General features: G+C 39.1%; 1 protein-coding gene across 3 annotated transcripts in view; it reads left to right on the top strand.

Annotated features, from left to right (window-relative positions):
• Positions 1 to 27,981, top strand: part of FAM110B (family with sequence similarity 110 member B) — a 114,710-nt gene that overhangs the window by 42,298 nt on the left and 44,431 nt on the right. The window contains exon 1 of one of the 3 annotated variants that reach the window (XM_050318762.1): positions 10,835 to 10,994. The exons of 1 other annotated variant lie outside the window; for it this stretch is intronic. The gene's annotated coding sequence lies outside the window, so the exon portion shown is untranslated. Of the gene's footprint in view, positions 1 to 10,834; positions 11,020 to 27,981 lie in introns of those variants that run through there. One more of the 3 variants, XM_050318770.1, reaches the window with a different exon arrangement.

The following is a 27,981-nucleotide window of genomic DNA, read 5'->3' as shown; positions in this document are numbered from 1 at the left end:
GTCAGATTGCAAGATAATTTTTAAATTACAAGTATTAGATCACATTTCCTTGAGCGGTTGCTCATGATTATACTAAGTTGCTGCACTCACCTCTTTTAGTCACAGTCAACATTTTAAATACCACTGTTAAGGGAAGCAGGGAAAGGTGTTTGTATAGAGTCCTGAGTGATGATAGCTCCATATCTTGTTAACTTAATATTTTGGGTCTCTTCAAATTAATAGTACTCCTTGTGTTAAAGAACTTTGTATAAAGAACAAAATGATTCATCTTGTAACATAAAATACAGGTAATCTTGGGAAGGAGAGGGGAAAAAAAGGATCTGTGAGCTGTAGCCTGGATACACACATAATGTAGTCTTCCATTCTTTTATAGATTGGGCCTTTAATTTTTGAATGCTTTAATTCTAGTGCAGTGACTTCAGTTCTACTGAAATGACTCACTGGTTATCTGAAGCATCAGGTAACTATACCTATATTTAGCTTTGTTCTATCTTCTTATCCTTGTTTCTAGGTTCATTTTCTCAGAGGTAAGCTACAGGAAATTTAATTAATGTTTAGAAAAACAAAAACCCAAAACAATGTGGGAAGTGTTCCCAAGTGTTCTCACGAATACAGCCTCTGCAGGCTTATTCTTGGGATGGTCAAGGCATATGGAGGATAAGTTCTCTGTCTTCTTTCACAGTACCTTTGAACACAACGTACTTAATTCTGCCTGGCAACAGGCTACACTTTTCAGTTGGAGGTGATACTATTTTTAAGAAGAGATTCTTCTCTCTGCTACCTCCAGTGGTGCCATTGTTTTGGTGGTTGGTCTTTGCCAAGGCATGACCCTGGCCTTAACTGCATTCCTCCTCCTCTGCCAAGGAGTTGCTGTGTGAGACTGCAGTATGTAACCACGGGTGTGGGAGGGTCTACCTTTTTAGCTCACTGTATCAAAGTGCTGAATTGCAGGTGTTCAGACAAGAAATCAATACTGTTTTTCCATCTGACTGCCTTGAAGACTATGTAAATTAAATCTATCTATCTGTAAAAAAAGTTAGATCCACACTGCAAGAAATATAGCTGGCAAGTATGAGCTGCTGCTTGTGTTGCTGCTGGGAAGGATCTTGCCTGGATAATTTTGTTTTCAAAGCAGTTACGGGTATGTCCCCCTGAGATTTGTAGTAGTGAGATTCAAATAATGTATACAATGACAATTTTACTGTTTTCCTCACAAGTTCTGTAGATCTGCCTCCAGCAGGCTTTGAAAGCTGATGAGGTGAGTGAAGATGTACTGCCACCTGAGAGGCATCCTTTGTTTTCTAGATTTCTCTGCCTATTAATACATGTTAGGTGTAGATTTTGTTGTCGCTTTCTTTTTAGACACATGCTTTTTTAATTTCCCTTTGGTTTTGTTCTCTTCAGGCTTTTTTCTGACATAGTGAACTTCTCAAGTGCAGGCATGCATCTCCTTCACTGCCAGCAGCTTCTGCAGATTTTAGGGTTTATTTTATTTTTTAATCTCCTGGCCATCTCATATATCCCAAGTTAGTTTAGTTTAGTACTTTTTCCTCTTGTATTTTCATTTACTTGAGTACCTATAAGTTCTACCAAGCATTAACTCAGACTTAGCTGCAGTAAGACTGGAGGAATGCCATGGGTTGGGAGACATGAAATATTCTAGTATATAATGTAAGACTTTAAGGAGTATATAATGGAAGACTTTAAGGAGTCTCTGGTCTTACTCCAAATTTCTTCCTTTGCTGCTTTTGGGAGTTGAAATAATATGTACACAGAGACCTAAAAAATTATCTTACCACTACAAAACATGAAAGATACTTCTCAAACTTTTCCTTTATGTGCTCTTAGACTGTGAAAGTCAATTTTAAATCTCAAGTTCTGAGTGAATACAGACTTCTGAACATAGTTCTTTGCTCTAACTTATAAAGCAGGATTTTAAAAAATAAATCATAAATCTTATTTTGTTGGAGATTGGTGTGATGCGAAACAATAGTAGAAGATACTTTCACCTGATGTAGTGTACTAGTTTACCACAAAAGATTATTATATTCCAAGTACTCAAAGAGAAAATGAGCCTTCTAAATTCTTCCCAACATAAATATTTCAAAGCTGTTTCAATTTGTTTTAAATGAAACGGATATAGAAGTATATAAATGGGGAAGTTGTAAGTACTCAGAACAGCTTGAATACTTTAAGTGAGATAAATGGTTAGATTCTGTGGGTTAGCCGTGCACATGCTGCAGCCTATATGCTGAATTGATCAGTGTGTTATTTACATTACCTCAGTCCTTCCAAATAGGAATATTTATGCTAGTGGGTGGGATATGGTGGGATATGGACTGCAGCAGTCCAACTGAATATAGAAATTATGACTTTTTCAAGTTATGCAGTGTTTTTCATAGTTATGCATTATCTGTTATAAAATAATACAGACAGTGAAGTCAGTGTTAAACACTTAGGCAACTTTGAAACTCGCTCATGTTTGCCTTCTCTAGAAGCCCTTTTACTGTGGTAATGCTGCTTATGTTTTGACTACAGACTGTTGGAATTTGCTTTGAAAATATTAGTGTCTGTTTTATTTGCAGATTAGTTTTGGAGCAGCCTTTTCTTTAGATTCTGATTAAGGCAGATGTTTCGAGAGCAAGAAGAGGCTTTCTTGGTTCAGATTGGTAAAGACTGCATTATTGTAGAACATGCAGGAGATACATGTGTCAGACTGACTGAAAGGTCTGGTTCTGACTTCACTTAATTTTGAGTGCTCACCTTTTGACCTTATTTTCCTATGTTTTTACCTAGTTTCTGTGAGGACAAAAAGTATTACTGTTATGCTATTAAGGTTGTGTTGTATGGGATTACTGATTTCCCTTTTCACCTCTGACACATTTGGGACTTGAAGACTCACTGCTGAGATGTCACCCACTTGATGTAATGGGAAACCAATGATCTTTAAAATCTACTGTCCTTCACTAGGTACCTTATTAGAAAAGCTGAGGTATACTTGCTGTATATTGGTGCTTACAAATTGTATCTGAGTTCACAGTGAAGACTAGGTTCAGACCTGTAACCGTTACCCTGCTTTATTCTTAATCTTATGTTGATATAAATTCTTGACAAAATAATAAATGCCCACTAAAATGATGTGTGTGTAAGCAGTGTTGAATTACAGTGCCTGTGAGACAAATATTGTTATGTACTTGTATTTTGCTTAGTTTAAAACTGAAAATTCTGATACTTGTGCTTTTAGAAACCTGCTCTGGAAGTGCTGCGGAGTTGTAGCTAGGACAAAGGTCTGAAAGGTTCCATCTGGTATGAGCACTTTGTGAGAATGGCCACCTAAAGAAATTCTGGTTGTTGACAGCAGTAGGATTACAAGTGGTGACTTATGTGAAGCTGTTATGCCATGCGGAGAAATTGGGCATCTTTTTTTTTTGCCCCCAGCCCTAGGAAAGAAAGATGAAGAAAATGCTTGCTGCTTTGTCCAGGAAAGGTTTGAGAAGGCAGATCAGTAAGTAATTTGTCCCCACAAAGTGATGGAGTTCTCCTGCTGCATGTTTCCCATCTTCTTCATAGCACTCCTCAGCTCTCATATTAATCTTGGTAGGATCATCGCTCTCCCCTGACCTTAGTTGGAGCACGGTGCAGAGGAGAGGAGTGTCTGCTCAAATGTTCAGAAAAGTGTGGAAAACAAGAATTGGTAATCTCTCTGGGCTTGAAGGGTGAGCACTCGTCTGTCCCCATTTATGCGTATTTTTCATAACTCTTATGTGATTTTTGTGCTCATTTTGCGTTAGAGGATTTGGCAAAAACAACAAGCAGTTCTTGGAAGAAGGGTCTGGAATCTTATCAGCCTTGCAAAATTTAACTTGCTGGGTCTACAAGGTGCCTGAGATGCAAATATACTCTTCTTCGGGAACATTATATGGAATAAGAGTCCTGATGGCTCTTTCATAAAAGGGCTTTTGGCTTGCTCTATTAAATAATTAAGCCTCTCTTCCTGGAGAGGCTTTTCATCTGTGCCAGCAAAATGCTTCTGGTTTCTTGTAAGAAGACCGTGAGACTTGGGTTCCGGTATGACGAGTCACAATTGCTGGTTTTATATGGACACAGTTTCTAGTCATTTAATTACAATCTTTCTAAGATTAAAATCTAAATTTATTTTACTTTTGGCTGAAAGGGCTTGACATTTAGTAGGCTGGCTTCAAACTCATTAGCCTTGATTTCTGTGGTAACCAAAGCCACTGCATTCAAAGCTAGTTTTCTGGGATTCATTGTGCTGAATATCTTCAGTTCTGGTGTAAAGTAATAAGATCTGAGAGTTGCTCTGAAACCCTGAATTATGGGTGTGGACTGGAGACTTGAAGTCTCAAAGGTTTGCAGTCTTTGAGCTCCCAGAGAGTTGGCTGGCAGTGGGGAGTGTTTTGTGCAAGTGCCTTTATGCATTAGCGTCTGCAAAGAACCACTTCATGTTCCAACAGTCGCACCTTGACTTGCTTTCTAGTTGCATCTTGCAGCTCAACATAAACACATTCTCACACAGAGAGACGTAAGAGAGTGGAAAACAGTCTTTGAAGAATAAAAACACAATGGGATTTAGAGAGCTTGATGGGTCTTCATTCTCATCACGCAACATCAAAGAAAATCTGGGAGCTGCACTTTCTACTCAGAATTGGAAATAACATTCTTAATTACAGAAGTGAGTAAGCCTGACAGAGTTTTTCCTTCAAAGGGAGGAATGCTACACTTCATCCTTCAGCCTTTGCACTCTTTGCAGCATAGCATTTTTTAAAAATTACACCTGTCCTCTAGTGGAAGACTTGTATCTAAAGTTTTCCTAGGCCAATCTATAGATATATCAGTTAGGTATACTCAGCATCAGACTGTGTCACCTATTTCAGTAAGTTGGTCATAATAAATATGATACTAAATAGAGTAGAAGAAAATGCCAGCAGTGGTAAGGAAGATTAATAATGTGGAGGTGCTGGAAGTATACTTATTATATTGCAAACTCTTTTTTCTGCTCTTCTACTGAGGGAAATCTGTACTTGTCTGTCAGCTTTCTGGCTTAAGTGATGCTCTCAGGGTCCCTATTTTCCACCACAGCAAGTATGAAAAATGTGTCTTCACTTATGAAACCCTTTTATGGTTTGTTCCAATGTAGTTTTAACCCTCCATGTCCTCCTGAGCAGTTGAATTTTGCCACCATTATACCTTGTGTTAGGATTTCACCATCTTACATCAGTCACGTTTTGTTTTTTGTTTTTTGGTTTTTTTATTGCACTCTCTTCTTAAACCTGTTTGTTATGGTTTGCAAATGTGTCTTTCTCACTTGACTGGTTGGAAGCAGAGGCACTTTTTTCTATAATATGTTTTACAATCTCTGACTCGCTAGGGTCATGATCATTGATTTTATGTGAGTCAGTCATGCATTATATGGAGTCAGTGTCCTGGATGCACTATTTAAGGCTATTTCTGTGCTTGCTGTAAACAGTGTGGTCCCTTTCTGTGGTTCATCAATTTTGTGGCCATCTCTCTGGTCAGCCAGAGGCCAGGAGGTGGTGGCTAGGAGGCACACATGTTTTGGTCTTGAGAAGGTCTTGGTTGGGCTGACAGGTGCGCTGTCTTCTGAAATGGACAGCTTATACTTCATCTCTGCTGGTAGCTGTGAGGAAAGGGAGGGAAAATAAGTAGGGTGGAAAGACAAGAGCACATTTGTATAGTTTGAGGTGATTGCTGAAACATGGTATAAGGGTTGGAAGAAAACATTGTGCTGAAGGAAACGTTGAAGGAACTTGAGGAGAAATGGAAGGTATAGGTACGGAGATGTGTTGGAGTAATATATGAAGGGAAGCAAGTTTCAGGGTGATGTGAGGTCTTTAAAACGACCTTTCATTTAGGATTTGCGTTTTCTTGCGGGTACCAACAGACTAATACTGTGTTTGTCCATGTTTGGTTTTTGTGGCCCAAGTGTGAATGCTCAGCATAGGAAGCATCTTGCAGGCTTTACTTCAGATTCTCCTTTGCCACATCTATCAGCAGTAGGATGAAACATAACTCACAGCTTAACTGCTCTTTGCCTGGTTTTCCAAGGTGGTAGTGATGGACCATCATTTCAGTCAGTTTGGTCTTCAGTGAAGATACTGCCAATGTGTAGGTTTGTGGAGGTTTTTGTTTGGGTTTTTTATGGTTCTGAGATAAAAGTGAATATGAATGCTATAAAAAAAAGTCCATAGGAATCAATCTTAGTGTCATCCTGCAGCGAATCTCTGGCATTCAAATAGGGACATCTCTGCCTGTTATTAAGCATCCAGAGGAGTTGTGGTGTTTAGGGATATAATGAGCATATTTGAAAAAAAAAGCCTGAAGTTCCAGGTTAGCTGTTCAACTTCAAAACATGATTGATAGCATTGACATTTACCCACACATGGACAGGTAACCGCTTGCTCACCAATCAAAATTGGGATCAATCCAAGTAATGTTCCTATGTTGCACAAAGTGAAAACAGGTGTGTTCATGCTGAGTGCCGACCTTGAGGTCGTGGCATTTGTGACTTCCAGAGAAAAGTTCATATAGCAAACGCTAGTTTATACAGCAAGCACATTTTCCTCCACAAATGATGATGGGTCTAGTGATGGGTTTGACAACAATTGGCATGACTTCCCAATCACCACCAAATACTTCCTAGGAAAGAAAACAACCCAGCAAATAGCTATTGGGAAGTCAAAGGTAGTTTTCAAAAGAAAAGGGAAATAATGCTAGATGAATGTCTTTGGGAAGGAAAATTGAAATGTAAAAAAATTTGTGGAAGAGAAAATTGTCCCCTGATCTTTTAATTTGGGTAAATGTCAGAAGTACCACCCAAAAATCTTAAGATTTTGTTGTTGTTATTATGTAAACATAATCATGGGATGGTTTAGCTTACTTTTAAAAGTCTAATGAATGCATTAAGCCAAGTAAAATATTCATTAGAGTAATTGGTTCAATTCAACCTCTCAAGACTACAGCTTGGAAATATGCACACTATACTCTATATACACTGTATTGCCTTTAGAAATGCATCACGTTGATTCACCAGCCTTTTTACTCAAATCATTTTCATTCTGTAGGTTTACTATACTTTGCAAAATCTAATTAAGTAACTGAGGTAGCAGTTTGCAGGGAATATTTGGTGTATTTTTAAGTCAAAGGTTAAGTGGTATCCAGGCTGAAACCTGTTTAGTTGCAAGACACGAGACAATCAGAAATTTAAAAAATATTCTTGTATTAAAATCAGTGCATATGTAAGTACTTACACAAGTGATCATAACACAGTAAAAAGTTACTTGTTCCCAAAATAGTCATCTGTTTGTTAATTCACTTAGATATGCCTAAATGAAGTGTAAAATTCATTAATGTGCTAGCTAGGCAGTTTTCCCTGTAAGATGCTGGTTTTGGTGTCATATGAAGAATTCATCCTACCCTCATAGGCTTTCCTCTCACCTCCCCTCTGTGATGGGCATCTGCCTCAGACCATATGGGTTTGGAAAATTTTAATTGAAATTCTCCTGTCAAGGAACTGGGCTAGAGAAAGCCTAACTTGCTTATAATTTCTAAAAATGTTATAGAGACCTTCTGTTTCTATGTGGAGGAGCAGGAACTTGAAGCTGAGCACAGGCAGGTAACTTGTGCCAGAGACAGGCTTTTGCTTTCAATGAAAGTCTGCCGAATATTGGCCAACTTGTGTACCTTTCATGATTTGTTAATTTCCAACAGAGACTTGCTGGAGTCTCTTGTGACTGTGTCCTCATGAAACCTGTGTTCCTCTCTGGGACTTGAGGAGACCCTTGTGACTGTGTCCTTATGAAACCTCTCTTGGCTTCCCTTGCTGGCACACCTATACATGGCTGTATCCTGTCGCTGGTCCAAATGCTCGTGTGCTGTCACCACAGGTAGTGGGGCAGGCTGATGGAGCTCTGCACTGTTCTCAGTTGGAGTTTAAGCTGTCTGCCGTTGCCAAATGTGGGCTCTTGTGAGCGACTGCTGGCTCCAAACATTAGCCCTGCTGTGCAGTTCCTCATATCTTCCTTACCCAGCGTATCATTGCAATGGTTAAAAGTAAGTGTTAAAATTGAGACAGACATTGGGACTCTTCTGACTGACCTGCTAAGCTAAGCACAGAGGTTTAGTGAATATTGATTGTGTTGCAGAGACAAGTAGGTATTTCTTGAAATTTAACTTGGCAGCTGTTGATGGGTCCTTCAGCAGCAACTACAGCTGCTACCACGAGGTTTTAAAAAAGAAAGCAACTTTTGGAATAAACATCGTGCTGCAATGGTATGTTGAGAGTGCTGTCAACAGGGCAGCCCTTGCTGGGGACATGGGCTGTACATGCCCTGGGAGCCAGCAGCTCTGTGAGGAGGAGGCAGGAGGCTGGCTGCTGTGGAAGGGTGCTGGAGCTGAACAGGAGGAAGCAGCGAGGGCTTGGGGAGCTGCTAGGCTGAGGGAGATGTGTAGGCTTAGGAGTTTCATGGGAGGGAGCCAAAACTGATAGTTCTGTAGCAGCTGAAGCCCGTTTAATTTCTGTTTAAGTTTTTTTGGTCATTTTTTCACTTCTCATATGTGCTTTGGTGGTTTGTGAATGTGGATCCGATCAAAAGAATTATTTAAGTGTCTTTGTTTTTATTTTGTGTTTGTGTGTGTGTGTGTGTCTTTGCTTAGTGAACATGAGCATTCCCAATAGCTGGATCAGAGGACTAGGTTAAAGACTGTTATCGGGTTTATTCCCCTGTTTCTACCTTTGGCAAAATGTTAGAAAAACACCATTGTGGATCTGATCATCAAATGATTGTGCATCTCTTTTTGTATGCCTCTTGGGCACTTAAAATTAAGTTTTTAACTCCTGTATAACTACCTCCCTTGCCTTTCTTCATTATATACATAGTTTCTTGGTTTCAGGTAGTATGGCTGAGAAATTTGGAATATTTCACAGTATTTTAAAGAAGCACAGTTTATTAAAATTGATGAGCTCCTTAGATGATGTAATCTAAAAAGGAAGACTTAATAAAACAGCTTCTTTCGTTTTGTTGCAATACAAAGCTTAATGTTGACTGAACATTCAATCAAGGAGCAAAATGTCACCATTCCTGCATTTCTTTTTTATTTCTAGTCATATATAGCCTTGAGAATATTTTTCTAAGAAAGATGAAGTCTTCTTCTAGCACAGAGTGACTCTTTCTGAGCAATTTTCACTGGCAGATTAAGAAATCTCTGACATAGCTATTTACATATTGTCTGTAAATATGGTCTTGCATTGTTACCACATTAAATTCTTGTTCCATTAGTAAAATTTTATGTAGTAGAAAATAACAGTTTTTGTACTGAAGTACGTTTAGTAGATAAAAATGTTTATAGACAACCTTTAATATCGTGCGCTTGGACTGTGCCTGATAATGCATGGTATCACCTCATGCTGGTGATAGAGTAAAGAATTAGGAAAAATGCCAGTGTGGGCCCATTAGAACTCATTGCTGCAGTTGGTTTCAGATCTTGCTAGTGTACTGTTTATGGATATGGTTTATGTGTAACTTACTGAAACATCTTAAAAATGTGTTGTAGTTTCTATATGCATAATGCTGTAGCATTGTAATATTTTTGCTACATCAGTCATGAAAAATGTACTGTATCTCACAACAGAGAGCTGACACTGGCACTGGCACTTTGATAATCAGGCTGTGTACTTCCATCTTGTCACTGACATTTGAAAACCTTTTGGTCAGCGTAGAGCTTAGGTGATTACATGAACCATGTGAGCACAGGAAACTTCAGAAGAGTGTTTTTCTGTTTGTGCTAATCAGAGTGAAGATTAATTGAAACACACCGTCAAGGCTGACTAAACAAGTATCTTTCTTTCATGATTGTTTACCTGATATTGTAGGAACTCTCAGAATCTTTCAAATACACAGTGTTCTCTTGGATCAGAACATTCCTTAGTTTTGTGGACTTATATGTATCTAAGATAAGCATAAGTAAGCTTACTTGTGTTAGTTCACCATATGTCTGAGTCTTTACTCACTGTAAGTATTTTCCAAATGAATTAAGTTTTGCATAATGTCAGAAATTTCCTTGGCATTTGTACCATAGCCTCATGAAAGCCTGGTTAGGACCTTATGTGCCAATGCACACAGAAAGCCCTCTGATCATCTGGGTATCTGCCCACGGATAAACGTAAAGGACAGAGGAGGTCTTGTTGACTTCTGTAGGGCTACTGTGCACTGAAAGCATGCGTGTGGTGCCTCGCTGATCTGAGGTCTACATTGTAGTCTGTGCAGTGTATAAAGTGTATATAGAGTGTATATAGAGTGTATAAAACCCAATCCCAGATCTACTCCGTGTGTGATGCTGGTCATGTGTACATTCAAAACAAGAAGTCCTCCTGGCAGAATAAACTGCTGCATCTTACTGTCTCCTTGAAATAGACCTAGCAAACTACAAGTGGTCAGCTACTCAAAGAGCACACCTAAATATATCCTTTCTTTCCAGAGATGGAGACAACCCCCTGATATGTGAATCATTTGGAAAAAACAACAGCAGTGAAAATCCCAAACAGGAGTTTTACCGTGACGCACCCAGGCAAACAACAGCCCCCAAATGTTGATGCTTTCGGCTGAAAGGTGTAATCTGCCCGGCTCTCGTTCCCTCAGCAGCCCCGTGCTACGGCAGAGGGCTATAATTAGATGAGCAGCCTGCTCAGCAGCGGTGCCAGCCTGCGAGCCTCAGCGAGCATGTGCTGGATTCTGCATGTGCCTGGCGCTTATTGGCGGCTGGGGTTGCTGCCTGCCGGTTTGATAGGTTTCCCCAGTAATCTTTATGCTGCATTACAGACATAGATACAGAGGTACTGTGTGCTTGCAAGGGGAGAGGTGCTCAGCTTGTAGCGTAAAGGAGAGCCCACGGATGAAAGGCACCGGTCTTTGTTGCAAGGCATCAGTACTTAAAGACTGCTAGCCGGGAGCGGAGAGGTCAGTGAAGGAGTTTCACTTGGTGGTAATTACTTTCAGGTCTTTATCTCTCCGGTAAAACAGTCATGCATGAAATGAATACTGTTAATCATGTCATCTGTTTAATTTGATCTTGCTTTCATTAATATCATGTATACTCCGGTGGGAGAGCCATCAGATTACAAAACATATCATTACAGTGGATTCAGTTCAAAAATAGGGTGTATTTATATGGGAATAGTGTTTTCATTTGAAATTTTGAGCCTGTGCATGGGAGTGATTTTACTGGTTGCCTTTTGTTATGCTAATGGAAATATTTCTTTTATTGGAATGTTTTCTGCAGAGCAGTTTGAATTAGAGCATTTATAACTACTGGCATATGAAAATAAATCTGTACAAATAGTGATTAATTTAAAGAATAATTCTGTGAAGTGTTCTTTAATATGATCACAGCAATAACTTGATGGTTCTTTTGCAACAAGGTAGAGGGATGAGGAGTAATATGCTATTGTTCTTTCAACAAAGATGCTGGAGCCTTCATGTTTGGGTGGATTCTTTGTTTCATCCACTGGGTTTTATTTTAAGTGGCTTTCAAAATGAAACTAAAGCCATTCTGCCTGGTAGATTTCAGTATATCCTTTGCTTGCACATACATGTATTTTATATGTATTTATTGTTCTCAAAGGCTGAATTTTGGCCCAAAGCCTTGTTTATTGTCAGAACTGCCTTGAGCAGTAGAATGAAACAATATATATATGCCAATCTTTTAAACTGTGATTCTGAGACTATTTCAGTATTTATCATAGCATCATACTCATTTAAGTTCTTTTCATACTTGACCTACACATCAATCGATCACAACTTTTCCTATAAAAAGCATGCATATTTAATGAGCACTTTCTACAGTGAAAGCTGTTCAGAACAAAAGGAAGCAAGCATAAAGTATTCAAAAATGTCTCATAATGTAGTCATGCCTCATTTGATGACTTTTGAATATTAAGGCTGACTGGTGAGACTTCAGAGTTAATGCCCTTGTCTGTGTCAGACTCCAGAGCCCACATGAACTTGTATATTAAGTCACCAGTCATCTGGCTGGCTGGCTGCCACCATGCGTCCGAGGTACGAGTGGATTGTCTCAGCCAGGATCAGAAAGGTGTTAGGAACAGGAGCTATTTCGGTGTTAGTCTTCACTCTTCCCTCTGCACTTATCCTTGAAGAGGTTATTTCTACTGTATAAACCAAAGCCAAATTTAAGTTGTTCCCTTTTAAAGCATGTGGTGTGAAACTGTGTTACCTTCTGAGTAGATACCCTTAAATGTGAGCATTTATTCAGTTACCAACTTTATATGGTTGTGGGTACAACAAAGACACGAGCTTTATTATTCATGATAGTATATTCAAACACAAAAGTATTTAGGAGGTTTAATCACAGCTGGGACCTAACAGTTTCTTTGAATTTTTGCTGTTGACTATAACAGTTACCTTGGTGTCTATTTTAGTCAACAGCAATTTTTTTTTGCCATTTTCCAAAAGTTGTTTTTCAAAGTGGTTTCCTTTTACGTAGACTTGGAAAATGGCATTTTTGTTTTGTAACAGTTAAACCTGGACAGGGAGGACTGAGGATGTAAAGGCATGTTGTTTTCTTGGGCTGTTTCATGTTTTCTCATTGCTCCAAATTACCAACCAAAAATGTTTTATAGATGTTCTGAGTTGTTTTTTTTTTTTTGTTCTGCCTTTTTTAGCAGAGGCTTACCTTAAGTAATCTATCTACATTTTTATGACCTTTGCAATAGCATCCCATGAAGGAGTAATAGCAATGTTACTAAAAATGAAACATAGAAAGTAGTATCCTCAGGTGAATTACATATTTACCATATCCAGACTGTGTTTTCAAGAGACAAGAGTCTGATCTGATCTATTCTATTCCATGTATTGGGCTATTATTATTTGTGAGTAACATAAAGCATGTCTGGAAAAATGCTGTAAAAGTCTGTGTGTTTTTGGTGGTGGATACAAGTAATGCCAACACCCACTGGAACTGAAATGTTGCTCCAGCAGCAATGTAGGTGTGGATGTCTTTGCATCCAGAAGGAGCTGTGATGATCTGTGCAAGCATCACCAGAAAACATGAGAGTTGTGAAACTAGAACTGGTGAAAGTGTAATTTAAATTTACAATACCTTAATAGCAAGGCATAAGCTACTTTGTTATTGCTTCTCTTTTTGTTACAACCTCATTTTTCTTCTGTGCAAACTAAGAAAACAAATTGAAGCAACAGTTTGTGTGGATTACTCTCTAAAAAAGTTGTCATCTTTGTTGGTATAAGCATATTTTAACTATAAGCAGTGTATTGTTACAGGAAATGTAACACACTTCAGATTATTCTCAATGAGATTTTATATTCAAGCTTTGTCAGTGAGTTTCTTGATGTAAAAAATTTTAATTACTCTTTGTTAGGAGATGTATGCATAGCATGTTTGCTGTGTGCCTCTGTGAACTGTGAATATCTCATTTCTGATATATTGTCCAGTAGTTAAATCTCCAAGTCCTTTGTTATATGAAAGGGAAACTTTTCTTTCAAAAATGGAATGCTGTATGTATGTTTATATATGGTAAGGGCACAAAAGTATGCTGTGAAAATCAAGGTCTCAAGTGTTTAATTTATATAGTTATATAAATATGTATGAAAAATATGTATATATATTCTACCATGTAACACTAATATATGTTTGTGTAGAAAACACTTTCAATACCCATACTCTCATTATCATAAAAATATTCCTTGAAGAGTAATGTCAGAAACACTAGATTTTGCTGCTGGCTGGAGATGGATATATGCAGTAAACTGAGTGCCTATAATAAACAGTGCTACACTAGCTTTTCCTTATTAACATATTATTTCTTTTTACTGCTGCACATATAAATGAATTTTGCATTACTTAAACCCATACCAAGTCTAAAGGGGAAAGATGATACTTAAGGTTAATGCTTTTTTTTTGTAGCCTGTTAGCAATGAAAGAGATACTCCAGAAAAAGTCGTAGGGATTTAAAGTATTACCACAGTGTTTATTTTGCAGGATTTGTACTTACAGTTTTTAAGTCGGGTAGCAGCAAGTGATACATGCATAAAGGTTTACATTAGAATGGGAAAAGTGACATTGTGCCCTAAAGTTCCTTTTTGCTTTTTCTCTGGTTTTAAAACCAACTCCAGTTATTACTGATAAAATGACTGTTTGTTTAAGTGGTCTAGACATTCAATAACCCATCCCTAAATGGTTATTATAAGACTTCGAGAGTTCGCGGGAAACCAACAGCCTGTTTTCTCTATTTTGTTGGGCAAAGGTCATTTGATTCTCTAAATCTGAAAATTTTGGGGCTGTGTGGTGTGGAGGCGCAAGATGAATCCTCTCAGTGGAGATTCCCTCTGTGAGCTTGACAAGGTGTAGTTATTTGGGAAGGCCTTATTGTTGTGACACTCTTCCCACACTGATGCAGCGGGACTAATTAAGAGGGTCAAAAATGTGACCGTGTTCTCTGTATGCAGATGGCTGTTGCTTCTGTTCAGGGACTGGACAGTAGGGGCAGTTCAGGCAAGGGTCAGCAAGGGAGAAGGTCTGCCCTGGCCCACCCCTCCTGCAGGGCTCTGCTCACCTGGCACTTATCCTGGGAACTAACCATGTGGATTTAGAAACTCAGACAGTGGATGAAATATGCCTAGGTTTGGGCATCTGAGTGTCAAACATTTGCAGTGTTGAGGGGAAAGTTGTGTTTTGTAGAGCAGGGAATGGAAGTGGCAATGTCTCCTTCTTGCAGTTATCACAGCTGCAGTGGTATGGTGAATTAAAAGCAAAATGGATAATAATTTTTTTTACACTTAATCTCCTGTTATGATTAATTTTAATTGTTCCTAAATGTATTACCTGCAGTATTAAGTGTGACTTGATAGATTAAATGTAGAATACAACCAGCAAATAGTAATCCTGTATGCTATTGTCCGCATAATCCTGGTAATGAGATTCCCATTTTAATTTCACATTGTCTTTTGTGGATGTGCTTCAGCCACCTGTAGGCACAAATACATGCTGTAGTCTTTCCTTGAAACACCTGAAGCTTCCAGCCCCGATCTTTGCTTTGTAAATACGTCATTTTTAAGCATGAATTGTCCATCCCATAACAGATGTTATTTGATTTTGTGCCGTGTCATGCAGTTGTCTCATACTTCTGTGATAGATGGGTTTATTAATTGAAACAATGTTTTATGTATACTCACAATGATTCTGTGGCCATCTATTAATTTGGCAGCATATCTGTTGGGTATTGTAGAATGATTTTACTACGTCACTCATACCTTCCTGAATGTGTGTACTACAAAAATCCCAATTATTGGCAAAAAAAGATATTAAATTCTTGTCTTTCTTTTAAGGTATCTTAGCATTTTGAAATTTGGTAGTCTAGGCCAAAGGTTATTCTGCTCCCTGATTAGGAAGTCTGTAGAAACACATTCTGTAGCAAAGTAGTGCAATGTGTAATAGGACTTGTAGGGTTATTAGAGCTGTTTAACTAGAGAGAAATGTGAGTATCCAGATTTGCAGTGGTATGAACATTTTCATGAGTTTGTGAATATTTGGCTCTTCAGTCTATTCAGGGTCTATGGTTATATATGGTTATAATTGTTTTTAAGATCTGGGTACTGATTTTATATGTAATGTTACTGAATGAGAGATGTTAATACAATGTCGTATGTTGGCCTATAGTGCAAATGCATAGTATGATACAGTGCTTGTGCTTAAGTGTTTCCTGCCTGTATAGTCTAGACAGAAAAGGCCTAGAGTGGAAGGGAGAAAGAGTCAATAAAGATGAATTAACTTTTATGTGACCACAAACTATGGACTTACAAGATAGGCTAAACAGTCTGTGCTTTAGGATTATAAACCATCATTTCAAATTACTTTAAAAAGAGTGAAAAATATAAGATCAGTGTAACTATTCCTGTCTGCATAAGTGCTTACAGTACAAACTTCCCAGGGTAAGGATGATTTCCTTCTGTCTCAATGTCATAATTGTCATCTGGACATTGCAGCTCATTGACATTGCAGTCATCTGGAAATAAGTGTGCAGCTTGTAACTCTACTGTGACATTACAACAGCAGTCTAGTCAGAAGATGTATGAGGGACTTGATAAATTGCATACCACCTTCTTCCATTACTCTTTTACATCAACTGTACTATAATCCATGGTCGTGTCCCATGTGTTGCCCACTATTTTCCTTTAGCATATTGTGGAGTGCAGGAGTTGCTATTTTGGACCTAGCTCTCCATGGACTGGGTAAAGCCCAGCAGAGGCAGTACAACTGCTGTAAATTTTCTTTGAAAGACAAATACCATGGAGGGTGGAATAGAAGAGGACCTCAAAATATGATGGTGTCATTGTCCTCCAGTGATTTGGTGCCTCTTGTTACTCTTCCCCACAATTCTCCTCTCCTTGCTGCCACCACCTTTCTAAATTTGTCTGCTCCATTTTCCCATTCAAATCATCTTTTCTTTTTTTCACACTTTCTCCAATCTGTCTCTCTGCCCTTCAGCTTCTTCCCACCATTCAGCTATGTGCTCTTTGACATCTTTGCAGCCACTTCTCCCTTTTTGAAGGGTGCATATCTGTGATGGTTTCACCTGAGGCAGGGTTAATTTTCTTCACAGTGGCTAGTATGAGGCTATGTTTTGGATTTGTGCTGAACACAGGGTTGTTTTTGTTATTGCTGAGCAGGGCTTACACAGAGCCAAGGCCTTTTCTGCTTTCCGTACTGCCACGCTGGCAAGGCTGGGGGTGCATGGGAAACTGGGAGGAGACACAGCTGGGACAGGTGACCCCAACTGACCAAAGGGGATATTCCATAGCATATGACATCGTGCTCCATAAAGAGGGGGGAAGGAGGAAGGGGGTATGTTTGGAGTGATGCTGTTTGTCTTCCCAAGTAACCGTTATGTGTGATGGGGCCCTGCTCTCCTGGAGATGGCTGAACACCTGCCTGCCCATGGGAAGCAGTGAATTAATTCCTCATTTTGCTTTGCTTTTGTGCAAGGCTTTTGCTTTACCTATTAAACTGTCTTTATCTCAACCCATGAGTTTTTACCCTTCTGTTTCTCTCCCTGATCCTGCTAGGGGCTAGAGTGAGTGAGCAGCTGCTTGGTGCTTGGTTTTATGCCTGAGGTTAAACCATGACAATGTTCAAAAATATCATTTATGCAGGGTTGCCCAGGATGGCACACAGGTAAAGAATGTAAGTTCTCTTAGCAAAGATGCCTGATTTTTTTTTTTTTAAAGTTATTATTTATTTATTTGTTGGAGCAAGATGTCCTTGACTTCTGCTTGGAAAGCTCATTCTGACAAATATAAATCTTACCCCTGACCTTTTCAATCTGACATACTTGCTTTTTTTCTTTCAGTCTGTTACCTCTTTACTGAAAGCAAGCATCTCCGTTCATCTTCCTGTCATATCTAGATCAGGCCTTTCTCAAGTGATTTATGAGCTTTGCTGACCACTTTCCGCAAACAGGGCTCCTTTCCATCATGTCTCCATGCAGGTACCTCACAACAGCCATACTTCTGTAAGAGCTTGACTTAAGAAGCTGCTTTTACCCCTCCTGCTCTTCAAAGGTTTCTCAGGCAGTGGTGGCACATTACTGACCTAAAGCTCGACAGCTTCACTGCTGCCTGCAGGGCTCTAGGACATGTGGGTGCTTACTGCTTAAAGTCACATTTATTTTGCTCGGGGTTTTTTTGCTGGCTCTTGGTACATTTGCTGCACTGGGTGCCTAAAGGATCCCACTACAAGTTCTTCTCCACTGGGAGTAGGTTTTGCAGACTGCTTTCATTAAATCCTCACAGAACAACAGCCAAGCAGATTTTGCTCCTATCCAGTGCTAAAGTTTACAGGATTTGGGCTCCTCATCTCTAGTGTGGCTTGATGAGGAGTTTTTTTCTATGGTATATGTAGAAAAACTGGGGTGCTTTTTTACTATCAACTCTGAATTTTAGCTGTCTAAAGAGCCAGAGTTTTTGCAAGTGTTTTCTCTTTCCTTATGCTATAAAGCAACTTATACTTTCACCATGACTCTGAAGCCTAAATTTGCAACAAAAACAAGTCTGCAACTAACTGTTAAAACACATCCATTCTTAGAAGATAGCTACAGATACTAAATCCATCTGGTGTTGAATTACCATTGATTTTTTAAGATTTCTTGCAAGCTTGCTGAAACTGGATTGATGCTTTCCATGTCTCCAAGAAATATGTACTTCTGCCATTTGTAGTGATTCTTACTTCTGACTTTGTGGAACATAGTCCTGGAAGCACTAGGATCCTACACAGAGTTTGTTTGGTTTCTTTTCCTGCTTTTCACTAAAATTAAGTATGCAATCATCAGTGTATATAAATACCTGATGGGCAGGAGTAAAGAACGTGGAGCCAGGCTCTTCTCAGTGGTATCCCATGACAGGACAAGAGGCAACAGGCACAAACTGAAATAGTGACAATTTCGTTTAAATGTAAGAAGGCAATTTTACTCTGAGGATGGTTGAGCACTGGCACAAGTTGCCTCGAGAGATTGTGGAGTGTTCATCCCTGGAGATTTTCAAAACCCAGCTGGGCCATGGTTCTGGGCAACCCACTCTAGGTGGCCTTGCTGTCAGCAAGGGCTTGGCCTAGACAATCTCCAGAGATGCCTTCCAACCTCAGGTATTCTCTGATTCTGTTACTAGAAGCCTCCAAGCAGCAGACCAAGCAGGCCTTGCAACTCCAAGCGAGTTATTTTTCCACTATCCAAATAGTTAACATTTTATACCTGTCCCTAGATATGAATGTAGGAGCCCCTGGTGGTCTAGTGGTAAGGGCGCGGCGCTGTCACCGCAGAGGCTTGGGGTCGATTCCCGGTCAGGGCCACTCCCGGGCAGGTGGAGCTCGTTAGCCCTTAAAGGCAACCCATCTACGTCCTAAGGACCTCGCTGCCACCGTCCAAGCTCGCTTGGCCCCGGCAGATGAACCTTAGGATTAAAGGGTGGGCTCAGTTCCACGCACACTGTGTCTCACCTAAAAAATCCAATGCGCAGGCTGGAAGGTGGAAAGACCTTCCCCGGATCTTCGCTCATGAAGACTGGCCATTATTATTATAGATATGAATGTGCACATGTGTAGATATGTGTATACCTACCTATTTCTGTCTCCTGTGTAAACACACTTGGAGGCTAGGACAAGCTGGAGAATATCAGAGATAGAAAAGGGAGGAGCAGAATGTTTTTATATATATATATATATATATATATATATATATATTTTGAAAAATATACTAATGCCATTTCATACAGGCCACACTGATTTTTCTGTGCTTTATGGAGCCATGGAGATATTTTTCCCTTCCACATAAATATGCTACCTATGTATAGTAAAAAAAAAGCGGGATAAAATTGCTTTAAAGAAAGCTATTTTTATTAAATGATTTCTCTTGGGCAGTGCTTATACATAATTACATTTTTGTTCCGGTGCACATTATGTTTAAGTGGGCACAAATCGTCCGTGAGGAGATCTGGAGAGGACAAAGCAGAGAGCAGAAGGCTCTGGCTCTGAAGAAGAAGGTTCACTCTCACCTGAACTCCTCTTTCTCAAAAAGGTAGCTCCAAATTGGGCAGTAAACATGTAAAAACTGGCCTGAGCTTATGTATGTGTATAGAGTACTCAATACTTGGTATTTATGCAAATATTTTTGGAGGCCTGCATGAGCATAATTCCTTCTTTGCTGGTATTCAGCCCTGTTTCTGCAGCCCACGGTAGCTGTGTGGGTCTGTCTGATGGCGTTCTTGAAAACTAGGAATCTGGACAAAGGTGGCTGCTAAAATTATATGTAGTCTCTTGGTGCATGTAAATGAAGCACCAGGTGATACTCGTTGGCTAGTGTTGGAGGAAGATGTCTGTGAGCATCTTCAGTAGCATGAACTTGATAACTGCAGGGAAAAAGGGACACTTGAACAGCTCTTGGTCATGTCCCTTCAAAACCATGAATCTTGCCTTTATAGCCCTCATTACAGTCAGTTTTCCCCCTGTTTAAATGATCACCATCATTACTATTATATTGTTTGAGGTTGAAGAGGTTAACTTCGTTTATATCTTGGCCAATATAAGTGACAGAGCATTCAGGTTTTATATATGAAGTTGCAAACCCCATTATCTTTGTTCCCATAAGCATTTGGATTTTTACCATTAAAGCCATGTTTTTTCTTCTGATGCTTCATGTTCAAATATGTTGTGGGCTTTACTTTTTCCTGCTTGTTCACAGATCTTGAAATAACATCTTAGAAATGCACTTGCAGAAATAGCAATAGTAATAATAAAATCTTTTTTGAAGATGGAAGAAACAGTTCTCTATTTCTGAGAGCTTGTTTAGTTCCACGCTTAACATGCCACCTTCAATCACAGCCAGTAGAATTTTGGAACTTTTTTTTTCTGTTGAATTTTCAAAAGTTAATCTGATAAATCCTTTGATCCTTGTGAACTGTACCACTCATTTTAGTTTAGTGGTAATGCCTTTTACACTTGAATAGATTCCGTTCTTGGGTCCCTGCAATGGTCTTTTGAAAATCGTTTAGAAGTATCCAGTAGTAGTGAAGAAGTTGTCTGTTAGGTATCACAAATATGTGTGAAGAATGTATTGGTTTGTACTGACAGCTTCATTCTCCCTTCCCTACTCTTCTTTACCTTCTTACCTGTGTGTTTTTAAATCATCCCTTCCTCTGTCTTTCCTCCAGCTATTTTTCTTCCCAAGTCTGTAATGCTCACGTGTGCTGTGATTTTCAATTTCAAGGACTGTTTGGCCATCTGAAACAAGGAGAAAAAGTCCGGTTCATGTTTTAAAGCGTGAAACTTGATTTTCATTTCGTTTTAGTGATATATCTCGAAATGCTGCAAATGTTTGGTGTGAAATTCTTCAATAAGAGTAGGACCTGCCTGTAATTGAAGCTACCCTGCAAGTTGGAAATAGTCTCAGCATGGCCAACAGTGAGCAAGCATGGGATGTCACTGGTTTGACCGTCGCTTTCTTGCATGGTTCTGCCCCTCCCAACACCACAGGAAAGAGGCAATGGCATTGTCAGTAGTTCCTGTTCAACTACTTGAAGTATTTACATGGTGTTCCCCAATGAAAAGTTTTCTAGCAGTTTACTGGGTTTCCTTTAGGGACCTAATGTCACATCTTCAGAATAGGTTTAGCAACGTGTACCAGGGTATAGGTTTCCTGCTTTTTCTCACAGCTGGAAAAGAGTTTTCATCAAGTGTGAAGGTGTTGGATGAGCTCATTTTTTAGGATGTTTTCTTCCTGAAGTCTGCCAGTTGGATGCTGTCACACCAAGCCCAGTGGTGATGAAACAAAAATTGCGAGTTCCACAAAGGTAGACTTGCACCAGATGCTTTTGTTCAGAACACTGTGACAGAGGTTTGACTTCCTGAAATCATTGCAATACTTTGAGATCATTACAACGTTTGATTTCTTTGAGCCAGGGGTACCAATCAAAGCATGACTCTGTACCTTCCACCACTGCATCAGTGCCCTTGCTCTGCAGTGGAAAAATTTGGAAGCTCTGTGTTTTTTTAGAGAGGGCAGAAACCCAGCTACAGTGATGCCTTTGGGGACTCCATTTGCATTTTGTCTTCAAAATGAAGTTGCTCATTGCACTCAGAAAATAAGTTACTATTCCTGAGAAACAGGCAATGAGGTTAATTTTTACTACTGGTTCATTTCCATTTTTTACACTTGTGGGAGAAGTCAGGTGGCCCAGTTATGAATGCAGAACTGATATAACCTCAAAAAAGTAATTGCATTTTTCCCTCTCAAAGAGCAAAACCGTACTAGGTGTAATTCTGCTTCACTACGTATTGTACCTAGCATGGTTTTAGCATAGTTTTGGAGTCCAGGGGGATTTTCTTAACAACCCTATTTCACACGAGCTGTCACCTGAGGTGATTTGTACTTCTTTAAATATGCTCTCTGTTGAAACTAAGACCTTAAATAGTCTGCAAAATATTTTAATGCTTGTGTTGCCTTCAATACAGTTAGATTACAACTTCTATTTCCATATAGATATGGGTTTTGTCTGTATAATTTTTAAGTACATGAAAACAGGGTTAACATTAAACTGTCTTCTAAGTCGTCCTCTGCTCATCTGGAATCTTTGGTTTGCTTTCAGGGCCTTTTAAACCCCTGAATTGTTCCAATATTTCTTATTGATAAAGGTCACTTCCTTGTCTAGCTAGTGCAATTTCTATCAAGTTAGTCTACTGAGAACCTTGTGTCTTGAGGAACCTTTATGATGATCTTTCCAGATAAAGTAGGACTTAGACCAGTTTCATAATTTCTCCCTAAGGTAAAAATTCTACAATCCACTTGAATCAGAAAATATCATTTTCTTCCTGTCTTAAACCTGTTAATCTTTTATAATAATAATGAAAAATGAACATATATATAAGAAAAGCAGTCATCACCTACTATATCAGTGGAATAAAAACTGACAAGTCCTTCCTGTCCCTGCTTTATTTCTCTCAAGGTCCTTGCAAGCAGGGGAAGCCCAGATCTTGAAGGTTTTTCCAGCGTAGCATGTCTGAGATGCAGGCTTCTCTATCTGCCCATGCTGTGAAATCTACCATCCGTGTGTCTTGTCCTACTACTGAAGAACTGTGCTGTCACTTTTCTAGCCTGGATGAAAGCAGCCTTGTCCCACTTACATCAATTCTGAATATTGCTTGAAAGAGCATTTCCAAAGCTCGTGGCTTTGATCATATCGTCTGTCTTTGCTGGTTCCTTCTTCTCTTTTGTACCCAATATTGAAACTCTTGATGAGATATCCTAACATCTGTCATCTTTCATTTATTATCAAAATGTTGGTTTCTTGTCTTCATAATACCATCCTAAGTCACCTTGTCATTACACTTTCAAACAGTAATATTTTTGCTTTGTTTTACATCCTTTCCACCTGTGAAGAGCTAATACTGTTTAAATCAATTCCGTGTGCTCCACTATGTTTATGGTCTTCTTTTAATTTACCTTGTGTCACCAGGCAATCTTGCAAAATGAGTATTAGTAATATTTCAATTAAGGCCTAGAAGAAGATCTTTCAGAAGGACCTGCATTTGTGCTTTTAACAGAGCATCTGCAGAATCATATCTGCTGGGAAGACTTTTCTGTGCAGGTGGTAGGGAAAGGCTTATAATGCAACAGAAACTTGCTGTGGAGTCACTGGTCACAGAGAACAAGTCTAGTCCAGTGGCATTTCTAGATGAAGGGATTTGTATGCAATGAGAGTTATCATCAGTGACAAAAGCAAATTGTACAGGGAAGGGAAAAAAGTATAACAAGATAAAGGGCAGCTTAAAGAATAATGAAATGAAATACAACTTGTTTTGGTACTATTTGGTATTGAAGTTACTAAACAAACTCAATATGTATTTTTTGGAGCTTTACAAAATAATTGTGACTGTGGGAGCAAAGGGAGCCATGTCATTTTGGAAGACTTTGAGCATTGCATTATGGCCTGACAGAGGGAATGCAACCTACCTTCAGGAGCCAGGACTTGCAACAATTACTGCACTTCTCTTCCACTGACTGAGTGCCTTTCTTCATGAATGGAACAGAAGCGACCTGGGTCCAACCTGTGTCATGGTTACAAGCATTAGTTAAGTAACTGTTTAATACCATCCTGGAAGGCCAAAGGGGGTTTTGTTGTTGTCCTTTCAGGTTTGTTTGTTTGTTTGTTTGTTTTGTTTTTTGTTTTTGTTTTGGGGAGGGGGTTGTTTTTTTTGTGTGTGTTTGTTTTTTTTTTTACGGATGCCAGAAAGTCTTAAGGCCAGTTTTGTTTGTCAGATTATTCAAAACTGTGCTACATTCATTGGCTCCCAGTGAAGGCAATTGGCAATGCTGTTGTGTGGTCACGCTGTTAACAAAAAAAGAACAACAATAAAAGTAAAAAAAAAAAAAAAGCCAAATAAACCCCACCACCAAACCTGTTTATTGATGCCTTTACCTATATTTCCAGTGTTCACGTAAAAACAATTAGGAGTGTGTGGCTATTAAAATCACTGGGGTAGTGTTAAAAGAAATCAGAAAACTTCTGAACATTAACTGCTACTAGATATTTAGAAAAGATTTGCAAACAATACCTTTCTTAAGAATTAAGAAAGTATTATTTATTATTGTTATACTAAGAATTATGAGCATGAAGAATGTAATGAGTCCCTCGGATGTGCCAAGTCTACTTGGTACCACCACATTGTCATAAGTAAAACTCACTGGTGATAACTTAGAGCAGGTAAGTTTTGAAAAAGTACTAATTTAAAGGAGGTAAAGACTAAAATTAAGGAATTTCCTGGTTTAAGCATTGAAATAAGTACAGGAAATAAGATGCACCTTGAAATTCCAATGGACTCTGAGCATTTCTGTTTCTTAGAAATATGGTGGCATATTCTGGGTTTACCTTGGGGGCAACATTTTATTAAAGTTATTTTATTTTAAAGGTAACACTTGAGAGAAGTGCACAAGTACTATTAAGGTTCACAGAAAACACTCAAAACCACTGGTGCTGGACAGATTCCCAGCTCTGGGCTCTTCCCTCTCTGCACTGCAGGTGGGAAGCTGAACAGGGAAGGGTCACTTGATGGCCCCTGCAGCCCCTCACACTCTGGGACAGCTCACCCTCAAGGTGGAATCCCCTGTTGTCACAGTGCCCATTGCCATCAGTGAAAAGAAGCAGGCAAGTGTGGGTATGGCTTCTCCAACTGGCTTGGGTGGTGGAGGTGCTCCTTCTCCTCTACTAGCTGTGGAAGGGACAGGATAGGCAGCTTATATGTGGCTGCAGTTTGTTGGCTGTGTTGCTGTCCGTAGAAAGCTGTTTCTGAACCTAACTGCTACAGTGGTTAGAAATGGTTTAATTTTCAGCATTAATATTTACTTTTCCTTAGTATAATATTCTATACTGATAACTTCAAACTTGTTGGACTGCAGTGTGGTGTGGGGTTTTTTTTCCCCTCCATATATACTCCTCTGTTGAGTGAAGCGTCTGTAAAACAAAAAAATTTTTTGAAGCATAGTGTCCTTGTATTGTCTTTTCAAGTTTATATAAATTATATGTATCTATTGGCAGTTTACGGAAGAGTGGTGGAAGAGCTTTTGTTCCACATCAAAATCTGTGAATACACACATGCACACACACATACACATATATATATTTCAAGTTTGAAAACCTGAAAACACTTGGCATGGCAAAGGTGTGTGTGTCACCACGAAGGGCGAAGTTTTGTGCAATATGGCCATTGCTTCCCACCGAAACTGATAACAGGTGCGAAAATTGCCAGTAATGGTCACTTCCCATACATTGCGTGGCTTGGGAAGAAACCTGGTCTCTACCACAGGAAGGCAAGTTCAGGGACAGCTTTCCCACGTCAGTTGCTTTTTGAGGCAGTTGTGGTTTGTACGTGTGTGGTAATTGAGGAAAGGGTGCAGCTGGCCTCCTAGCAATTAAATATCACTTCATCACCAGCTCACAGGTGCTTTGCTTTGCCTCTCTGTGATTCTGGGAGTTTTGGGATGGATGAGTAAGAGGAAAGTGGAAGCAGGTTTGAAAGGTGAGGAGGGACATGCTGCTGTTGTGGCTGGGGCCATCCTGGGTCTGAGATGTGGTGGTGGTCTTCATTTAACTGTCAACATGTTGAGAGGTGTATGTGCCAGTTCATCCACTGAAATCTCTTGAGGTTTTATAGCAGTTGCTAGGCAACTGCAAAACACTTCAAATGATGATGTTTTTCTTCCTTACCCTCGGACTGTCCTTGCATCAGGTAGAGGAGAGGGGGAACGAGGAGTGCAGTAGGGGTGGCATGGTGGAGTGTCTGCCCAGCAACCACTCTCCTTTCCACATGTCACTGCCAAGGTGATGGAGAAGTACTCAGACTTGTACTGCTCTCCTCTTGCAAATTAGCAACTTTTTTACAGTGTTGCAGAAATGTCATTTTTTTTTCATGTGTGTAAATGTTACCCTTGACAAGAGAAGACACTATATTTTAATGTTCCTCTGACAAGGAGCGAAATTCTCCAGTAAAACTTCAGTATTATAAGGAAGGCAATCAGTTGTGCAGCAAAGGGACATAAAATGAGAGCTCTGCTGCTGCTGACCCACAAGTGTTCTTCACCCTCAGATGACAGGCATGTGCTCAGTGTGGTCATCAGTGAAAATAACTTTAATTTTTACACTACCACACCACTTCACATAGTATAAAAACAAGTTGTGTGAACCATTTTAGCATTTGGCATTCCAGCTATTAAGTCATAAATTCTACAGTTGGTATTTCAAATTATTTCTTATAAATTATGTCTTACATGTAAGGATTATTTTCAGATGATTGCAGCTTGAAATTGGCTGGTGTTTCGTGCATTTTTATCATTAAAATACAATGTCCTTGTTGGCAGTAGTTTAGTTTTGGTATTTGATTTGTTTTCAACCACCTTACTTTTACAACTCATGTATTGTTTTCTTTGCAGAAAGGCAGCTGCTTGGCATTCAGAGCCACTAGTTTGCAGTAACAGTTGTTGGTTCTGGTCCTTATCAGTTTTTCTTTCCAATTAAGATGCAGCTGTTATGACTTCTGGAGTGTGAGAAGATTATTTTACTCAGTGATGTAAATAGGATAATCCTAAAGTAAGAATCTGTCCTTCAAAAAAGCTGGGGAAAGAGCAGTTTGTGAGACCTCAAAGTTTAGTGAGAAGTACCCCGGGCTGTGATTTTTGTGACAAACTGAGTAAAAAGATCCGATGTTTCTTTTCTTATGTAAATAGTGGAGAATTAATGATTTGGAGAAGATTATCCTAAAGGATTTTCCACACTGCATCTTTTATAACATAATAGGGGAATGTACAATTGCTAATGCTTTTGAACTTGGTTTTCTTGTGACATTTGGAGCACTTGCAGATACAGGGCTTTTTCACTTTTTAGTGAATAAAAAAAGATGGTGGAATTTTTAACTTTTTTGCTCAGGTACGTGTTCAGTGCTGTATATGAAAAATCCCTGAACCACTTATTGCTTTTGCAATAGCCTATAAACTGTAATCATCAGGAGATAAAGCCACAGACGCAAATTATTGCAGTGTATTGCAGACTGTACAGTTCTGCTAAAACAGCCATTTAAAGTCAGGAAGTCAAGCAGACTAAAGGTGGACAGTGATACATTTGAGCTTATGTGTAATTTCACTTTGGAGGCCCACTCTTGCATATGTGTTTTTTAAAAAGATTATAATACACTCTTTCCTGAAACTCCACCCATATAGCAGGAAGTCACTCATACCTAAATAAGTGCTTCCACAATAGAAATCACACAAGTTAAACTGTAGTGCCACATATACATACATAGAGAGATTGTGTGTGGGATGTATGTTTTAAGTGTACATATATATATATATATGCCACTGCACACATATATAGTATATTTTGACTGATATTCTCCTTTATGTCTTCCGTATGTGACTTTTTGGAAAGCTGGGGATGGAGTGGGAGACAGGAATCCCAGGTTACTGGCTCCTTTACTGCTGTTTCATGGGGCAAAGGAAGACAAAGAGCAATTCTGGGCTTGTATAAGTCTCTTTGGAGGGATTTGCATAGTGTCTTTGGACACTGTTTCTTCATTTCCCTCCAGCTTTCTGAAAAGAATATAAATTATAGCCAGTTGTTTCAGTAGATTAATCAAAAATGCTTTGGCATTACCTCTCAACTATAAATGACAGTATGATCTAGAAGAATAAAAACTAGTCAGCCAGATCAGAAGTATTATCCCACTAATAAAGGGAGTAAAAATTCCAATTAATTTTCATAATAAAAAAATCTAACTTGACAAATCATTGAACTCAGAGATCAACTTAGAATGTTAGTGCTATCAGCAGGTGATATTATAAACCAACACATCAAGCTCTTATGTACACAACCAGGAACCAAT

The sequence above is a fragment of the Myiozetetes cayanensis genome, unplaced genomic scaffold, assembly GCF_022539395.1.
Source record: "Myiozetetes cayanensis isolate MyiCay16 unplaced genomic scaffold, myiCay2020 scf1, whole genome shotgun sequence".
NCBI lineage: Eukaryota > Metazoa > Chordata > Aves > Passeriformes > Tyrannidae > Myiozetetes > Myiozetetes cayanensis.
This window is presented reverse-complemented; position numbering and strand designations above follow the sequence as displayed.